This window comes from Marmota flaviventris, chromosome 13 (assembly GCF_047511675.1).
Source record: "Marmota flaviventris isolate mMarFla1 chromosome 13, mMarFla1.hap1, whole genome shotgun sequence".
In the NCBI taxonomy this organism is placed as follows: domain Eukaryota; kingdom Metazoa; phylum Chordata; class Mammalia; order Rodentia; family Sciuridae; genus Marmota; species Marmota flaviventris.
This window is the reverse complement of record NC_092510.1, coordinates 38322623-38342319: the sequence shown is the minus strand read 5'-3', so window position 1 is coordinate 38342319 and position 19697 is coordinate 38322623. Positions and strand designations below refer to the sequence as shown.

Genomic DNA, 19697 nt, shown 5'->3' with positions numbered 1-19697 from the left:
TATCTCCTTCTTCCCCTTCAGTTTGAATGTGGCTGTGTATGCCTGACACTTGGGAATTTGAAAAGGCTTTTCTGCAATGGCTAAAGTAGCATGAAAAACCCTATCAGGTGCCTTAAAAATCACTTCATCTCCAAGATTTCAGAATTATTTTAGTGAGCTGATGAAGTCAATTAGTCATCAGTGCTAGAGGGAATGATTTTACTTTTACCTAGAGATTATATTAAATACATTAGAATTTTAGAATATTAAATTTAAGGAAAATTTTAAATCTTGTCCAGCCAGATCAAAGTCTTGGATCTGGGGACTTTGTTCTCTAAGGGACATTGTCCTCCTTCTAGCTTGTGTTCTGTTTAGTAACTCCTCAGCCTGATGATTATGAGAAGTTCTTCGACACTTTCTGTTCATTACTTTTGACCTTAATATAGCAGTATTTAAGCCACCTGTGATTTTATATTGCCAATTTGTTTAGCAAATTACAGGAGATATTTGAGGATCAGGCAGACTCCAGTTCAAGCCTCAGTTCTGCTTCCTCTTAGCTTTCTGACTGGTCACATTATTTAACATCTCTGAGCCTATATTCACTTATTCAAACCATTCAAAAAATGATCAGTGTAAATGATGTTCGTGCATGTAGAACATGGGAGCAGGAGCCAGGACTCTGAGCAGACGTTGCTGAGCAAAACAGACCCAGCTTCTGCTCTCAAAGAGCTCAGCTCATGAGAATACATGAGAATGAGTTGCCAATGACAAAACCAAGATGGTTCTGTGATAGAGATAACCCTGCCTTGGAGAAGGGGCAGCCTGGGCAGGCAAGCCTCTCAGAGTAACCACATCCATGCTGAGATAAGAACAATTAGTAGTTAGGAGATAGTTGGGGTGCCTCCACTTGCTTTGCTGTAAAATGGGGACATATCCACTTGATGGATTATAGTAAGAAACAGAGACAATGAGAGTGATACACCAGGGCTGCAAAAATCTTCCAAGTGGTATTTATAGACTGGTATTATGTCTAAATAGCCATTCAGTGTAGGGCCAGTAAGCACGAATGGAGTAAGTACCACTCTAGGCAATGGAGTTCAGAAATGAGCAGGACACTATCCCCATCCTCCTGGATCTCAGAAGCCAGAAGTCTAGCTCCCTGTACATTGCTATTGTACTTGCTTGTTTATGTGTCTGAATCTCAAGACCATTGGCTTAATGCGGCCAGGAGAATTTCCCTTTTGCTTTCCGGTGTATCCTCAATGCTCAGCAGTTCCTAGGGTCTACCTTTACTAGTTGTCTTTCCTCCTGCACTTGGTGTCTACTGTATTTTCTTTCCCTCAACTTTTCAGTTTACACCTGCCAACTTTCAAAGGCCAGCACCTATAATTCGCCTTAATGTTTTCTCTGGTTTCTGAGGCCCACTGAGCTCACAGAAGAGGGAGGGAGGCTAGAGGCCTGAGGGAATTAAGCCTGACCCCCCAGCTGTTCTCAGTAGTGTCAGGTAGCAGGTGGTGGGTGGTACGTAGGCTTCCTGGCTCCTTGGGCGGAACAACTCCTCTGAGGTCTCCCAGTGGTATTTAGCTCTAGTCATTGATAGTGAAAGCTTACCATCCACAGGCTGTTTTCTCTCTGATCTTACTTCCCTTGTTTCCTTTTCTCCCATTTCCTGGGATTTCCCTTCCCCCAAACTACTTATACTTGAATCCTTATCTCAGCATCTGCTCAAACTAAAATACCCCCTCTGCATTTAAATCCCCATCTGGTATTTAGGGAATGTTGCTTCCTATGACAAGCCCATCTCCCATGATGGGGACTGAAGCTGTCATTTAACTTACATAGCCACCTCTCCTTGAAGCCAGGGTTAGGCACATCACCTGTACTGCAACAATCAGATGTATCCATGCCAGTCTCTAAGTTGGAAGCTAATATCATAAAGAAGTAGGAAATGCCCAGAATTGATTCGGTTGACAGATGATGGCAGAGACCACAATTTTAATGGTAGCTTCCAGAATCTAGAGTCAAAAGCACCTGTGTACAACCCTTGACATGAAGCATGGTGGTGATAGTGACTTCATGGAAAAGTTCTGCTTGGAGATTTTTTGGGGGCAGCGTTCTTCCTCTTTCTCTGCTACTGGTACCGTGGTCCTCTTAGAGATTCTTAAAGCTTTCTGATATCTTTTGTAATAAATTTATTTCCTGCTAAAATGTCAGGGTTGGTTTCTATAGCTTGTAACTAAGAATTCTGTTTGTGTCCCATCAGGATCCAGCCAGGAAAATAGCCCTCTAGGTCTTTTAAACAGATGGGTATATAATATAGATAGTTGGTTAAAAGGGTGATGGGAAATCTGAGAATCCAGAAGAAGCGATGAGGGGACCAGAGATTAGTGACAACTAGAAGATGATATCTCCCTGGGGCTGGAAGAATAGGGAAGAAAGCGTGTCATTGGAGCCCATTGTCTGACCCCCAGAATCATGACAGGACCTGTCTAGACAGGGTTGTAAAGTAACCAGAAGCTAACAGGTCATTAGGGGAAGAGCCAGAAATAGACCCCAAAGCCGACAGGCATTTAGCATGCACATATAATAGGAGCTCAAATACGTTTTTGGAATAAAGATAATCAGGAAGAGGGCTGGGACCATCACCTTATGTTATACCAACTCTTAAGGGATTGGGGAATGAGAGGATTTCCCCTAAGGAGAAGCATTAGGGAGGGGACAGAAGTAGTGTCCTGGCTGCCACAGCTCAAAAGCAATCAAATCTGCCAGACTCCTAACTGGATTTCCACCCACTAGATCTCTGAATTATTCATTGAGTCTAGACAGGAGACAGAACACTTATCCATGAGCTTTGGGTATCACAGCTTCTAATCCAGGCTATTCCCTCGGTGACTTGGGTTATTAAGTGAGGATAATGGTGCTTGCCAATTTTAGTTGGGCAAGGTGAGAAGCAATGAATAAAGAAGATTTTTAAATACTTGGCAAAACAGAAAAATGTGTTGCAGCAGGAGTCTTAATTGATAAACTAGAAATAAGCACATTCACTCTCACGTTTGAATCATGAACTCTTCTACATGGCTTACAGGGATAAAGGGATGCATTGTTTTTATTAGCTCTGGCTCTGCCTCACTGTGTGAGAGAAAACAAAGGTCTGTGTTTGGGGTTTATCAGAAGGAACATGGTATAAAAGGAAGGGAATAGATTTTTTTCTTTCCTCATTTATTTTCACTTTTTAAATTATCATTTACTCTTTTAACTTGACAAATAAAAATTGTATGTATTTATGGTGTATAATATATTTGAAATAGCTATACATTGTGGAAAGGCTCAATCAAGATAATTAAATCAAGATAATCAAATACTAATTTTTTGTGTGGTAGGAACACACCTGTACTCTCTTATTCATTTTTAAGTACACAGCATTGTGGTTAGCCACAGTCACCATGTTGTGCAGGGGATCTCTTGAACTTATTCCTTCTGCCAAACTGAAATGTATGTTATGGCCAATGTCTCCCCAAACTCTCCTGCCTCTCCTCAGCCCCTGGTACCCACCCCTCTAATCTGTGCTTCTGCAAGTTTGAGCTTTTTGGATTCCATTTATATGTGAGATCACATGATATTTGTCTTTATATGCTGGGCTTATTCACTTTGCATATTGTGTTTCAAATGACAGAATTTCCTCTTTTTTTTTTTTGCGAGGATGGGGGTTGTCACCAGGGATTGAATTTAGGGCACTCAACCACTGAGCCACATCCCCAGCCCTGTTTTTGTATTTTATTTAGAGATAGGGTCTCATTGAATTGCTTAGTGCCTTTAAATTGCTGAGGCTGGCTTTAGAACTCACGATCCTCCTGCCTCAGCCTTCTGAGCCACTGGGATTACAGGTGTGCACCACACCCCTTGGCCTTCCATCTCTCTTTTTTTTTTTTTTTTTTTGAGACTGAGTAACTTTCTACCGTGTATATGTGCCACACTTTTTTATCCACTTGTCTGTCGATGAACTCTTAGGTCGATTCCATCTCTTGGTTATTGTGAACAATGTTGTGATGAACACAAGAGTGCAGATATCAAAATCAGCATAGATTTAAGATTCAGAAAGATTTCATGTTCATTTCAGCTCTACTACTTATTCGCCTGGTGATTTAGACATATTGTAAACTGATTTTCAATTTTTTCATGTTTAAAATGAATATCATAATAATGCCTTGCTTAGAATTATGAAAAAATTTTGTGATTGTGTAATCAAAGTAAAACAATGCTCAGCACAGGATGGCACTCGGCAAAATAGAAAATAAATATCTGCTTCCTTCCTCAGTCTCCTTTGCTTTTTACAATAACTCTAACCTAGGGGAGAAAAGTGAGAACATAAACCAAAATATTTTTCTAGGAAAACTGGCTAACATGAATTGGTTTTGTAGAGAAATGCTCAAAGAAACTAAGCCCCAAAACTCAGTGCTCCTGCTTATTGTTGAAAGCATCAAAATTCATGGGAACTATACATTTAAGACAATTTACTCATAATTTCACATGAAAAAAAAATTCATCTACATTTATTTTGCTTCTTACAAAAGCTTCACTTTCTATCACCATCAATGTGCATTGGCTTATATTTTGCAGGATCTGATTCTCAGGTAGTTTCTTCATGTTTCTGTGTCCCAAGCCAGGTGTCCCTGGGACTTTTTCATATTGCTTCTTCTGAACACAGCTGGAAACATGATCATCTCCAGGCCCAGCACCAGAGGCCTCGGCCTCTGCTAAGGGTTGGCAGTAACAAGAAGAGTGTTGTCATGTTACAATAAACAACACCAAGACCCCTGGGTCTCCCTCTGGATTTCTGGAGCAGCTGTCTCTAGTTTTGTTATTGAAATTTCAGCTCTTTCATTGAAATCCAAACACATCTGTCCCCCAGGCAGGGAAGTGCCTAACGAAGGGGCTTCCTCCAAGCCAGCTGATCTTGTGGGTTAAGACAGTGTGGGCCCTGAGTACCTCCAACCCGCCTGCCTAGGGATGAGCACCCGCCCTGGTGATGAATCACTGATGGAGAAAAGTGCGTTTGACACTGAGTGTTCACAGTCATGGGGATGTTTACAGCTGGGCTTGGCTTTGAATGGGCACAGGGGACTCAGGCACAATCAGACTCCCTTCATCTTTATCCTCACATGGACAACTTGTATGTCTTCTCTCTCATCCTTCGGATTGTTCTTTGGCAGACTCCATTTAATTTCAGAGAACAGCAGAGGTATTTGTTCCTTTATTTATATGTCAGTTGCCTGCTTTTAAATATCTGTTTTGTATCAGGACTGGACTTCCTACTTCAAAAGTATAATAATTTCAGACCAAAATTTATTTTTTGTCTTTTTTCTTTAAAGATTGATTGTATTATTAAGGCAATTTAACTCATGTTTAGGTGATAGAAGTAAAAAAAAAAAAAAAAAAAAACAGAATAGAAAAAAAGTTTCCCTTCCTCATAATTAGGCTTTGCCTCCGGGTCCCTTTTCCATACAGGAAGGAAAACTTCAAAGGAAACGGGGAGCTGTGTTATGGGCCTGTGAAATGGAATACTTGAAGAGGGCAGTTCTTCACTTCCTGGGATTATTTCTCAGTAGTGCAGACTCCTTGGTGGACAGATAGTTCCACCAACCCTGACCTTGAGACCTCTATTGGAACTTTTTGCTCTGGAAATACTGCAGGAACACCTGATCTTCCCATATCCATACTTTCTTCTTTATTATTTTATTCATTATTTGGCAACCAAATGACCACAATTAGCCAAGTTCTGCTCTTTCAGCACAAACTTCAAACATATTTAGCTATTCTTTCAACATGTAATCCCACATTCTAAATAGAATGCTACCTCTATTCACTTCCTCTTAGGCTAGATAAAGATTTCTCTCTTACATTCTTGGACCCTTCTTGCCTTTTCCAGCTTGTCTGCATTTTAATTTTCAGTATTATGTTATTCTGACAATGGAAATATTTACTACTGAGCCAAGAGACATGCTACGATTACAACTCTTTTCTTTTTCAATTATTATTTTTCCAAGAACTGATAATTTTCTTATTTAAAAAATGTACTCTGTTTTCCCCGTATATGTTACATTATTTCTGCTTTTGCAACTGCCCATAATATTCAGCATATTAAATATAGTGATGTATTTAGTTAATCTCTGAAGTTAACTCTATAATGTGTAGTTTATAGATGGGAAACACCAGCACAGAGCAGTGCACTGGCTCATATAAGATCATAAAAGCAGGACTGGAACTAGAATGTATGGCACCCAAACTGTGGCTTCTGCATTAATGCTCCCAAGTACAAGCAATATGTCTACACTAGTGAATGTACTAGATAATTCAGTCAGTTGGGGTTTGTTTGTTTCTTTATTTTTGGCACTGGGGATTGAACCTAGGGGTGCTTAACCACTGAGTAACATCTTCAGCTCTTTTTATTTTGAGACAGGGTCTCACTAAGTTACATAGAACCTTGCTAATTTGCTGAGGCTGGCCTTGAACTTGTGATCCTCTGGACTCAGCTTCTTGAGAGGCTGGGATTATGTGTTCACCACTGAACCCATTTTTTGTTTGTTTGTTTGTTTTGAGAGAGAGAACCTTTCTCCCGCTTGTCTCTGCCCTTGGGTTATATCTGGATAGCTTGTTTTCTAATCCTTAGCACCGTTATCCTCCTAAGACTCATTTTCATTATTGTGCAGGGTATTTCTTTCATCTTCCTCCTGTGCTGATTCCTTGCCTTCTAGATAACATTTCTTCTTTCCTGATTTATCTTATTGCTCACTTCAGGTGAGGTTCATCTTGTAGAAACTTCTTGAGAAGTGGTGCATGGATGGCAATGTGTTTTTGGATCTCAAATGTCAGAAAATGTTTGTATTCTCCATTGATAGCCCTAGTGAGGTATTCACTGCCATTCTTATAACTTGACCATTTATACATAAATGTACTCAGCTCTCTGTGTGTGTTTTCTCACCTCTTGCAACAGCCCATACTACTCAAGGCACTGTTTTCAGCACATTAAATGGTGCTGAAATTTAATGTTTCCTTTCTTGAAAACTCTTATTTCTCCCTGGTGTACTGCAAGTTTACAGAAATGATGGGTCTTTTCTCCTTTATTATGTTGGTGCTCGATAGGACTTTTCAATTTGGAGACTTATGTGCTTCAGAAAAAATGTTTCTGTGATTGTGCTTTTTACATTCTTCTCTTTCTGAATCTTATTGGTAAGATGTTGGAATTCCTGCATTGGCCCTCTAGTCTCATCTCTTCTACTTCTTAAAAAAAATATTATGAGACGTTTTCTTAGTTGTATTTCCCAAATTTTACACACACACACACACACACACACACTTCAGCTATCATATTAAATTTCTAAACACCCTCACTTTTTTCTAATAATAATCTCTGCTTATTCCTTGTTCTTAATAGCATCTTAACCTTATTTTAAGGGTAGGTAATTCATCTTATTTCTCTGAGGTCATTGGGTAAAGTTTGATTACAGTTTTCTTTTTTCTGGTGGTGGTGGTGGTGGTGGTGTGTGTGTGTGTGTGTGTGTGTCCTTTCTTCTGCGTTGGTTGATGTTTGTATCTCTTATGTTAAAGGCTTTCCTTACATGTCCCATTGTCCTAGGCTGTCTGTTCATATTTTCACAGTTAGGTTTTAAAATGCTGATAGAAGTTGGGAATGGTGGCACATGCCTGTCATCCCAGCAACTCAGGAGGCTGAGGCAGCCTCAGCAATTTAGTGAGGCCCTAAGCAATTTAGCAAACCCTGTCTCAAAATAAAAATAAAAAGGACTGGGGATGTGGCTCAGTTTAGCAAACCCTGTCTCAAAATAAAAATAAAAAGGGCTGGGGATGTGGCTCAGTGGTAAAATGCTCCTGGATTCAATCTCCCTGGTACCAAAACAAACAAACAAACAAACAAAATTGCTGATAGAATTTCTATGCACTTGGCTTGTCCACTCTAAGGTACACTGCAGAATATTTGGGTAAGGAATTGTTATTTATTTATTTATTTATTTTTAGCTTTTAGGTGGACACGATATCTTTATTTTACACTTATGTTGTGCTGAAGATCAAACCCAGTGCCTTGTGCATGCTAGGAGGAATTGGTTTTTTAATTCAGAAATTCCTAAACATTAGTAACTATAGGTCTTTTCTCTAGGAACATGAGGTACTTTTTTTGTATGCATTTCATAAAAGATTGGATAAGATTTAGACATATTATATCATAGCAATACAAACCACTTAAAATTTAATGTTATAGATACTTTGATTCCTAGGACTCTGCTATCTCTATAATAGCGGCTCTATCTCCTGGTCATATTAGTTTGCATTGTCATCTGTCTCCTTTTCTCTCCCCACTACTGTACTGTTTTTCACTTTTTTTTTAAATGTTATTTGCCCTAGGCCTTGCTGGTGTTTTTTTTTTTTTTTTAACTCTAATTTGTTATATATGACAGCAGAATGCATTACAATTCATATTATACATATAGAGCACAATTTTTCATATCTCTGGTTGTATACATAGTATATTCACACCATTTGTGTCTTCAGACATGTTTTTAGGATAATGATGTCCATCTCATTCCACCATCTTTTTTACCCCCTTGCAACTCTCTTCCCCTCCCTCCCCTTTGCCCTATCTAGAGTTCATCTAATCTTCCCACGCTTCCCTCTAGGTTCATGCTGACTCATTTCCTCTTTTCACACCTACCTGATCTCTTCATCTGACTCCAACCAGTCCGTTTTTATATGCTGATGACTCTCAGGTCTTCACTTTTCATTCTGTTTTACCTCCAAAATTTCTAACTTTAGTTGCCTACTTGACATCTTCAGGTGGATGTTCAGTGGTAACTAACACTTTGTGTGACAATTATGGAACTGTCAATTCCTTTCTATTATCACACACCATAACTAGTGCTTACATACTTCTTTCTTTCCACTTGCTCAAGCCAAGAATCCTCTCTTTCACTTAACCCACACAAGCTATTTATCTACAAACACTCTTGAACCCGCCTTCAATCAGATCTTAAATGCATCCACTTCTCTGCATTTCCATGACTACTACCTTTTTTTGTTTTTATTTCTGGTATTGGGTATTGAACTCAGGGGCATTCGACTACTGAGCCACATCTCCAGCCCTAATTTGTATTTTATTTAGAGACAGGGTCTCATTGAGTTGCTTAGTGTCTCACTTTTGCTGAGGCTGGCTTTGAACTTGTGATCCTCCTGGCTCAGCCTCCTGAGCCTCTGGGATGACAGGCATGTGTCACAGCACCCAGCTCCATGACTAGTACTTTAACAAAGATATCATGATATTTCTCCTGGTTATTGCAATTGCTTCTTACCCGGTATCTCTGCTTCTAGTCTTCTATGTAGCAACCAGAACAAATTTTAGAAGTGTAAGACATATCATGTCTTCATCAAATATTTGCAAAATTCTCTGTCACCCCATTCCCCATATCTCTATGGCTTGCAGGGCCGTCTGTGCTCTGGGTCTACTAAACCTTCATTGTGTTCTTCAAACACCAAGCTCATGTCCTCCTTATGCCTTTGAATCAGTTCTTCTTCTGGCTAGAAAAATCTTCTCTCATATCTTCACTTGTGGCCTTATTCTTTCCTATATTCTTGCTTCTTCTAAAATGTCACCTCCTCCGAGAGTCTTTCCCTGGGCTCCTGCAGAGTGCCTTCTCAGTCACTTTCTTTCCTAAAAGCCTAAGAGCACAAGGGTAGTGGGCTGGCTACTTGGCCTATTGCTTTAAATTTTTTCATGGTTATACTGGCCTCAAATAGATGACATAGCAACCTTCTTTAGTTCTACTCTTGGTTCCACCAATTTGATCAGTTTATTGTCTCACGAGGCCAGAGATGATCAGTCATTGACACTATCACACTTGAGGGTGCTATGAGCCGAAGCCAAGCCTACGTTCTCCTGTGTCAGTTGTCAGACACTGGTCATTTGCATCCTGGAGTGGTTATACAAGCTTTGTTCATAGTCTTTGAGAACTCATATTTTGGTCATTCACACCTGTGACCAATGAATATCCACCTTTTTGCCAAACCACATATTTGATTGTGTTCATGCTACAAATCTGTTTTGTTTTTGTTGCACTAGCCCAGTTTACAAAATACTTATGGTTTGGTAGAAAGAGTTTCGTTTTAGAAACATGTCTTTTCTTGAATGTCTGTCATTCACATCTATTTTTTATTTATTTTTATTTTTTTATTATTAGTTGTTCAAAACATTACAAAGCTCTTGACACATCATATTTCATACATTTGATTCAAGCAGATTATGAACTCCCATTTTTACCCCGTATACATATTGCAGATTCACATCGGTTCCACATCCACGTTTTTACATACTGCCATACTAGTGTCTGTTGTATTCTGCTGCCCTTCCTATCCTCTACTATCCCCCCGCCCCTCCCCTCCCTTCCCCTCCCATCTTCTCTCTCTACCCCATCTACTGTAATTCATTTCTCTCTCTTGTTTTTTTCCCCTATCCCCTCACTTCCTCTTATATGTAATTTTGTATAACAATGAGGGTCTCCTTCCTTTACCATGCAATTTCCCTTCTCTCTCTCTTTTCCTCCCCTCTCTCGACCCTGTTAAATGGTGATCTTCTTCTCATGCTCTTCCTCCCTATTCTGTTCTTAGTTGCTCTCCTTATCTCAAAGATGACATTTGGTATTTGTTTTTTAGGGATTGGCTAGCTTCACTTAGCATAATCTGCTCTAGTGCCATCCATTTCCCTGCAAATTCCATGATTTTGTCATTTTCTTTAGTGCACAGTAATACTCCATTGTGTATAAATGCCACATTTTTTTTAATCCATTCATCTATTGAAGGGCATCTAGGTTGGTTCCACAGTCTAGCTATTGTGAATTGTGCTGCTATGAACATAGATGTAGCAGTATCCCTGTAGTATGCTCTTTTAAGGTCTTCAGGGAATAGTCCGAGAAGGGCAATAGCTGGGTCAAATGGTGGTTCCATTCCCAGCTTTCCCAGGAATCTCCATACTGCTTTCCAAATTGGCTGCACCAATTTGCAGTCCCACCAGCAATGTACAAGTGTACCCTTTTCCCCACATCCTCTCCAGCACTTGTTGTTGTTTGACTTCATAATGGCTGCCAATCTTACTGGAGTGAGATGGTATCTTAGGGTGGTTTTGATTTGCATTTCTCTGACTGCTAGAGATGGTGAGCATTTTTTCATGTACTTGTTGATTGATTGTATGTCCTCCTCTGAGAAGTGTCTGTTCAGGTCCTTGGCCCATTTGTTGATTGGGTTATTTGTTATCTTATTGTTTAATTTTTTGAGTTCTTTGTATACTCTGAATATTAGGGCTCTATCTGAAGTGTGGGGAGTAAAAATTTGTTCCCAGGATGTAGGCTCCCTATTTACCTCTCTTATTGTTTCTCTTGCTGAGAAAAAACTTTTTAGTTTAAGCAAGTCCCATTTGTTGATTCTTGTTATTAACTCTTGTGCTATGGGTGTCCTATTAAAGAATTTGGAGCCCAACCCCACAATATGTCATTCACATCTTTAGCAAGACCTTAACACGCTAAGCCTCAATTTTGTCAAGTACTTAGTTTTCCTAAAACAAAAAAACTCTCCCCTCCTCTCCTCTCCTTCCTCCTCTTCCTCCCCTCCTTTTCTTCCTCCTCTTTTTCTTCTCCTTCTTCCTCCTCTCCTCCTCCTCCTCCTCCTCTTCTTCTTCTTTTTCTTCTTCTTATTCTCTCTCTCTTTCTCCTCCCTTTCTTTCTCTCTCAGGGATAATACATATAAAAATCCTCTTTAGAAGAGTGATAGATTATATTAACTCATGAATATGATAATATTTTTGCAAAGTTTAAAATACAGTACAAATAGAAGGGATTAAATGTAAGGTTGTGGTCACACTGATAATGCCTGAAGTATATAGCCATCAGTTATTATTGTCACTTTTAAAGTCTCTTTTATGTACCAAACTTGCAGAACAACTATCTTCTTATCTAGTATACCTTTGAATAATTATTTTAATTACTTATTTAAATAAAAGTATTGTATTCACTAAAACCAGTCCCAATAGTATGACATAAAAATTAAAAGTCTGCCTTCATCACACAGCTAGAAACAAGCACTTGAGCTTAGGCAGTGTGGCTCCACAGTCCATGCTCTTAGTCATGACAAAAAAACATGCCTTAGCCACCTGTCCATGTGAGAATGGACAGAGCTCTGCCTAACTTTAGTACCTATACTACCTCCTATTTTATGTTTCTTAATGTATTTACCAGTTCCCTATCGAGGAGAATTTTTATATCTCCCAGGTTTTTCATTATTAAAATTAAATGGCAAAAAGTAAAAAATTAAACTGCATAGACAACATGGAGATTTTGTGTAACTTTCTAAAAGTGTATAGCTGTGTATATGGACACCAAACTTTTTGAATGATACCACCAAATTGTCTTCTATCATGAATAATGATTTTCCTTGAAGTCTATTAACTACTAGAAGCAGGACCTGTGATTTCTATATGCCTCCATTTTATTTTGTATTCTCTCTCTCTCTCTCTCTCTCTCTCTCTCTCTCTCTTTCTCTCTCATTGATGGCTCTGCACTTTGGCAAGGAATTTTACCACACGGCAAAGGCAGCATTTTGGGAACATTGCTCCTATTTCTATGAGGTACATCTCTGCACTTGAGCATGGGATAAGCTGGCATTTGGTAACTTCTCTGCGTATGCTACCTGGTACCCTGAGACTCTGGAAAAGTTTCTGTGAGGTTCTTCAACCTGAGATTCATTCTGGCTGATTTAATGGCTCTTAAACATTTACCCAGCCAGAACCTCTAAACCAAGGTTTCACTTTTTAGTACTGTAGGAATAGTGGGATGAGAGAACTGTGGTGAGTGAAACTCCAGGGAGATGTAACGCCACCCCTGCCTCATCCTGGCAAACTTCTTAAGAAATTGAATGTATCACTTGTTTCCAGTTTAAGGTCTCTTTTCTATCACTGTGTTTTTTGTTTTGTTTTGTTTTTAGCTCATTAGTACATTGATGAAAGGAAATCATCAAGGTTATTCAAACAACTACTGCCTCGTTCATGAAGTTTTGTTTTTTAAGGGACATATTGAATAAGATTATGGTACCTGTGTCTGAGAAACTTGCAGTCTTCTCCAGCTTTTCTGGAAATGAAGGATGGAGAAAATGGCTTCAGCTTAAATAAAAGAGAATTAAAACAGTGAGGAAGGTCATAATTATATTACCTAAGTTTATAGATGAGAACAATAGAGCTAAGAGAAATGAAATGACTTGCCATAAATCTATTCTGATCACAAAATTCAACTCAAATCTGGCTCTATTTACAGGGCACTCTCTCTTGTGACAGTCAGCATTCTCCAAACCTGACAGATACAGGTTTCCAGTTCCTTTTACAGGGAATGTGGCATCTTTCCATATGCCTCAGGTATATAGAAATGCTGGATAAACTATTACAAAGCTATTTTGCAAAGGTATCCAGAAAAGATAGAGAATTGGGGAGAGTTGTGTGTGTCAGAGGTTGGGGGGGGAGCGGGGGTTGTGGAGACCAAGAGGTAGAGAAGAAAGGAGGAAGGAAGGGTGGTCTTCCCTAATAACAGATCTTTTTAGCCAGTGGAATTTGGGGCACAAATTTTCTACTTTCATACTTTCTCATAGTTTACTAATTTTATATTTAGAAGAAATAAAAGTAAATTAATTTTTTAAATATAAAATTGAACTTATTAATTACATCTCTTTGTTTCATCTTGAATAACTCTTTGCTGTGTGGAGTATCCAAAGGAAATCCTAAAACTAAGTTCCTGGGCTCCAACCAAGCCATCACATTAGGTACATTTACACAAAATATTCCTATTGAATTTACAATTTCAATCAGTGATTGCATCCAGCAGAGAGCTGGGCAGGTTATCTTCACTCAGTCTGGCATCTTGATCTCCAAAGGGGACAGGGGGCTGCTGTGAGATCCTGGCAGAGCTTTCAGACTATCAGCATTAGCTCTTTGGCTTGAGGTCCCTCACATATGCTTGGCCTTTCCGCTTTCAAGCAGAGTCTCCTTGCCTGCACCAGGCTGGGTATTGGCAGGTGGTCTACTGGCCCCAGAAGCTTTCTGCATGAATTACTGTGTATGGTTTCTGCACACTGAAACTTGGCATGCGTGGTGAGCATGCACATGTGTGTGTGCGCACACACACACACACGCACACATACACACACACACACACTCTTCTCCTGTCCCCTCTGCCCTATACTCTGTGTTCCATTAGAAGCCATCTAGAGTCTTAGGGTGAATGTTGGGTCAAACCCAGGCTTCTCTCAGAGAATCACCTACTTTCCATTACAAGTTACCATACTCCACCCCTCTTTTCAGATAAAGCTTCTGTTCTAGTACTTTTCCAATTTCTAGGCTTCTTTTATACATTTCTGGCTTCTTTGTCCAGTCCTGACTTCAAACAGCCACATGAATGAGTCAATCTTGTCATTCCATGGCCCTAGAATATTCTGTAGCTTCTATCACATTCAAGATAGTGTATGTATTCCCCAGATGGCAAGCAAGGTCCTTACCTACTCAGACCTCATCTTCTCCACACATTTCCTGTCTTCCTCTATTGCTCTACCACAGGGCTCAGGATGTGACCTGCTTTCTCATGCACCACATGATGGTCCCTCTGTGTTCTTCACTTTGTCCCCTGGCCAATAGTTTCTTATCCTTCCAAAATCAATTTGAGTGTAACCTCCATACAGTGTGAAAATGTATCTAGTTATATATTTGTGTACATATCTTTATCTTTTTTTTTAGAGAGAGAGGCAGAGAGAGAGACAGAGAGAATTTTAATATTTATTTTTTAGTTATAGGCGGACACAACATCTTTGTTTGTATGTGGTGCTGAGGATCGAACCCGGACCGCACGCACGCCAGGCGAGTGTGCTACCACTTGAGCCACATCCCCAGCCCCTATCTTTATGCTATACTTCAATAAAAGTTTTAATTAAAAAAGTTCCCTTTGTGAAGCATATTTTTCTGTGGTATTTAGGACAGAAATAGAGAGCATAGGTTTGACTCAGTGAACTTTTGGTTTGGTGAATGCTCTTTTCACTCTGAGCATGGTGTCAGAGGACAAAATGGAAAAAAAAAAATTCCTTGAACTGAGTTTAGTGTTTGCTTTAAGAAATAAGATAATTATATAAGTAGGTGTTATTTGAGTATCTGAGAAGTTTGATTTCTCAGCTTAAATTTTGGCAAGCTCAAATAATTTTGGCATAAGTCAGAGTATAAATAAACAAATCAGAATTGGAATTTCACTCTTAGCTGATTATCTTTATCCTTCAGCTTTTGAGGCTTCTGTCAACAATGGACATAAACTTACTGGCCTGTGCACATCAATCAAATCTTCCACAGACCTTGTTGGTTCACATTTCACCACTACAGTTTTAAATTGATCTTCCTCTTTGGTATAAGGATTATTATTAATTATCTAAATGAACATCTTTGAACCTTTTCCTCTAAATATTTAATGTTCTAGAAATATCAGACTCTGAAACATTTTAAAAACAATACATTTTCTTCTCTTTAAACAGGGTGGAGGAACCTGGGAACCTGACTTTTGAATATCATCAGCCATATTGGCCACTGCCATGTAGAGCCTGCATCTTGGAACCAGTCTAGTCATCGCTGCAAGAACTCACCAGATTTCTCTCTCACGTTCCCTAATAAAGGGCTTTTAGTCTCTGCACAGATGGGAATTCTGCATCCCCCCCTTCTCATTTCACACTTCCTGTACTTTCTTTGCTAAGTATTAAACTTCCCAAAATAGAACACAGTTGTTTGAATCTGTGTGAAGGAATTTCATTGGAGAGTAGACAAGGTATCTGTAGCTCCCTATAATTACCACACCTGAGTTTTGCAGATGACATGATTCTATACCTAGAAGACCCAAAAGGGTCTACAAAAAAACTACTAGAACTAATAAATGAATTCAGCAAAGTGGCAGGATATAAAATCAACACGCATAAATCAAAGGCATTTCTGTATAAGTTTTGTTCAGCGACAAAACTTCTGAAACAGAAATGAGGAAAAACACTCCATTCACAATATCCTCAAAAAAAAATAAAATACTTGGGAATCAACCTAACAAAAGAGGTGAAAGATTTATACAATGAAAACTATAAAACCCTAAAAAGAGAAGTAGAAGAAGATCTTAGAAGATGGAAAAATATACCCTGTTCATGGATAGGCAGAACTAACATCATCAAAATGGCGATATTACCAAAAGTTCTCTATAGGTTTAATGCAATGCCAATCAAAATCCCAACGGCATTTCTTGTAGAAATTGATAAAGCAATCATGAAATTCATATGGAAAAATAAAATACCCAGAATAGCAAAAGCAATTCTAAGCAGGAAGTGCGAATCAGGCGGTATAGTGATACCAGACTTAAAACTATATTACAGAGCAATAGTAATAAAAACAGCATGGTACTGGTACCAAAACAGGAGGGTGGACCAATGGTACAGAATAGAGGACACAGAGACTAATCCACAAAGCTACAACTATCTTATATTTGATAAAGGAGCTAAAAGCATGCAATGGAGGGAGGATAGCATCTTCAACAAATGGTGCTGGGAAAACTGGAAATCCATATGCAACAAAATGAAACTGAATCCCCTCCTCTCGCCATGCACAAAAGTTAACTCAAAGTGGATCAAGGAGCTAGATATCAAATCAGAGACTCTGCGTCTGATAGAAGAAAAAGTTGGCTCTGATCTACATATTGTAGGGTCGGGCTCCAAATTCCTTAATAGGACACCCATAGCACAAAAGTTGATAACAAGAATCAACAAATGGGACTTACTTAAACTGAAAAGTTTTCTCTCAGCAAGAGAAACAATAAAAGAGGTAAATAGGGAGCCTACATCCTGGGAACAAATTTTTACTCCCCACACTTCAGATAGAGCCCTAATATCCAGAGTATACAAAGAAATCAAAAATTAAACAATAAGAAAACAAATAACCCAATCAACAAATGGGCCAAGGACCTGAACAGACACTTCTCAGAGGAGGACATACAATCAATCAACAAGTACATGAAAAAATGCTCACCATCTCTAGCAGTCAGAGAAATGCAAATCAAAACCACCCTAAGATACCATCTCACTCCAGTAAGATTGGCAGCCATTATGAAGTCAAACAACAACAAGTGCTGGAGAGGATGTGGGGAAAAGGGTACTCTTGTACATTGCTGGTGGGACTGCAAACTGGTGCGGCCAATCTGGAAAGCAGTATGGAGATTCCTGGGAAAGCTGGGAATGGAACCACCATTTGACCCAGCTATTGCACTTCTTGGACTATTCCCTGAAGACCTTAAAAGAGCGTACTACAGGGATACTGCTACATCGATGTTCATAGCAGCTCAATTCACAATTGCTAGACTGTGGAACCAACCCAGATGCCCTTCAATAGATGAATGGATAAAAAAAATGTGGCATTTATACACCATGGAGTATTACACAGCGCTAAAAAATGACAAAATCATGGAATTTGCAGGGAAATGGATGGCACTAGAGCAGATTATGCTTAGTGAAGCTAGCCAATCCCTAAAAAACAAATACCAAATGTCTTCTTTGATATAATGAGAGCAACTAAGAACAGAGCAGGGAGGAAGAGCAGGAAGAAAAGATTAACATTAAACAGATACATGAGGTGGGAGGGAAAGGGAGAGAAAAGGGAAATTGCATGGTAATGGAGGGAGACCCTCATTGTTATACAAAATTACATATAAGAGATTGTGAGGGGAATGGGAAAATAAACAAGGAGAGAAATGAATTACAGTGGATGGGGTAGAGAGAGAAGATGGGAGGGGAGGGAGGGGGGATAGTAGAGGATAGGAAAGGTAGCAGAATAGAACAGTTACTAATAGGGCATTATGTAAAAAATGTGGATGTGTAACCGATGTGATTCTGCAATCTGTATTTGGGGTAAAATTGGGAGTTCATAACCAACTCGAATCTAATGTATGAAATATGATATGTCAAGAGCTTTATAATGTTTTGAACAACCAATAAAAAAAATAAATTAAAAAAAAAGAATTGTAATGCAAAAAAGTACGTGTATGAAGACCTGAATTAGTATGAAAATACTTTATATACAAAGATATGAAAAAATGCAGTCTATATGTGGAATAAGAATTGTAATGCATTCCTCTGTTGGGTATTTAAAAAAATAAAATCAACTTTTAAAATAAAAAAATAAATAAATAAAAATAAATAAATAAAACAGATAAAGGATACAGAAGAGGGCTCAGAGGCCTCTCAAAGAACAGCATTGGGTTTTCTTTCATGAGAGGACCCATGATGGAGCAGGGCATTAATGCCAAAGTGTGAACAATGAGGAAGGAGAGGACAGGAATTTTTGTCTGGTCAGCCACCCACTGGTTTCCTTTATGAATCTCATATTCTCATGAGGTCTTCTTCTGATGGTATCTCCCCTTCCTCTCTACCTTATTTTATTGAGCTTCCATATTCCTTTCTGCCTAGATGAATTCTTTTCATCCTTCAAGGTCTAGTTCAAATCTCCCCTCTGCTGGGAAGACTTCCTGGAACTCTTGACCTAGAAGTGATTTCCCTGTTGTGTGAGTACTTAGAGCTCCTAATGACTGTATTTTCTGAAAAAAGGTAATTTACAGTAGTAATAGCTAATGAAATAACTGATATCAACTCTTTTTCATGACACAGGGTTCAGGGCCTTTCATTTGGTAATTACTCAACTCAATATTTGTCCATTTACTTAAGTGCTTAATGGAAATTGAGGCCATGAAAACAGAATTTAAGAAACTTTTCTGACAGTTGGATATGCTGCTTTTATACTTCTGCAATGAAGTGGATAAGATTGATAAAAATCAGCATAACAGAAACAAATCTTGAGCTGGTATGTACTATATGCCAGGTGTTGTGGTAAATGATGTACATTCATTATCTCTCTTGATCTCAGCTTTTCACCTCAAAAGTATCAGAGAGAGAGGTTACAAAATGCTTGCAATAGGATCATATAAATAGATGAAAGTATCATAGCAAAGGGAATACAAATGAAGTAAGTCAGATAAAATCCTGGGTTCAGTCATTACTCAAAAATACATGCCGTTATTATCAGCTATTTCACTGCTGTGACCAAAAGACCTGATAAGAACAATTTTAGAAGAGGAAAAGTTATTTTAGAGCTCATGGTTTCAGTGGTCTCAATGCATAGATGATTGTTTCCATTGCTCTGGACCCCAGGTGAGGCAGAAAAGTGTGGTGGAGGAAAGTAGCTAAGGACATCGCACCAGGAAGCAGAGAGAGAGAGATACCCTTCACTACTGACAAACATATAAACCCCAAATGCACACCCCTAATGACCCACCTCCTCCTGCCATACCCTACTGGCCTACAGTTACCACCCAGCTAATCTCTATCCAGGGGAGTACTATACTGATTAGGTTAAGGATCTTATAATCCCAATCATTTCACCTCTAAACCTTCTTGTATTGTCTCACATATGAGCTTCCGGGGAATACTTCATACCCAAACCACAACACATGTGCTATATATTCTTACTTGGAGATGAGGTACAAATTTGGCTCTAAGCTTCCTAGTGTTTAGAGTAAAAATTGACACACCATCAATTAAAGCACACACATACTTTAAGACACCAACTGGCT

The 19697-nt window shown here is 39.0% G+C and overlaps 1 long non-coding RNA gene across 1 annotated transcript in view; it reads left to right on the top strand.

Annotated features, from left to right (window-relative positions):
- Positions 1–15820, top strand: part of LOC139701562 (uncharacterized) — a 51626-nt gene extending 35806 nt beyond the window's left edge. Inside the window, exon 4 of the long non-coding RNA XR_011704094.1 lies at positions 15583–15820. This is a non-coding gene — a long non-coding RNA (uncharacterized lncRNA). The remainder of the gene's footprint in view (positions 1–15582) is intronic.
- The last annotated feature ends 3877 nt before the right edge of the window (positions 15821–19697 follow it).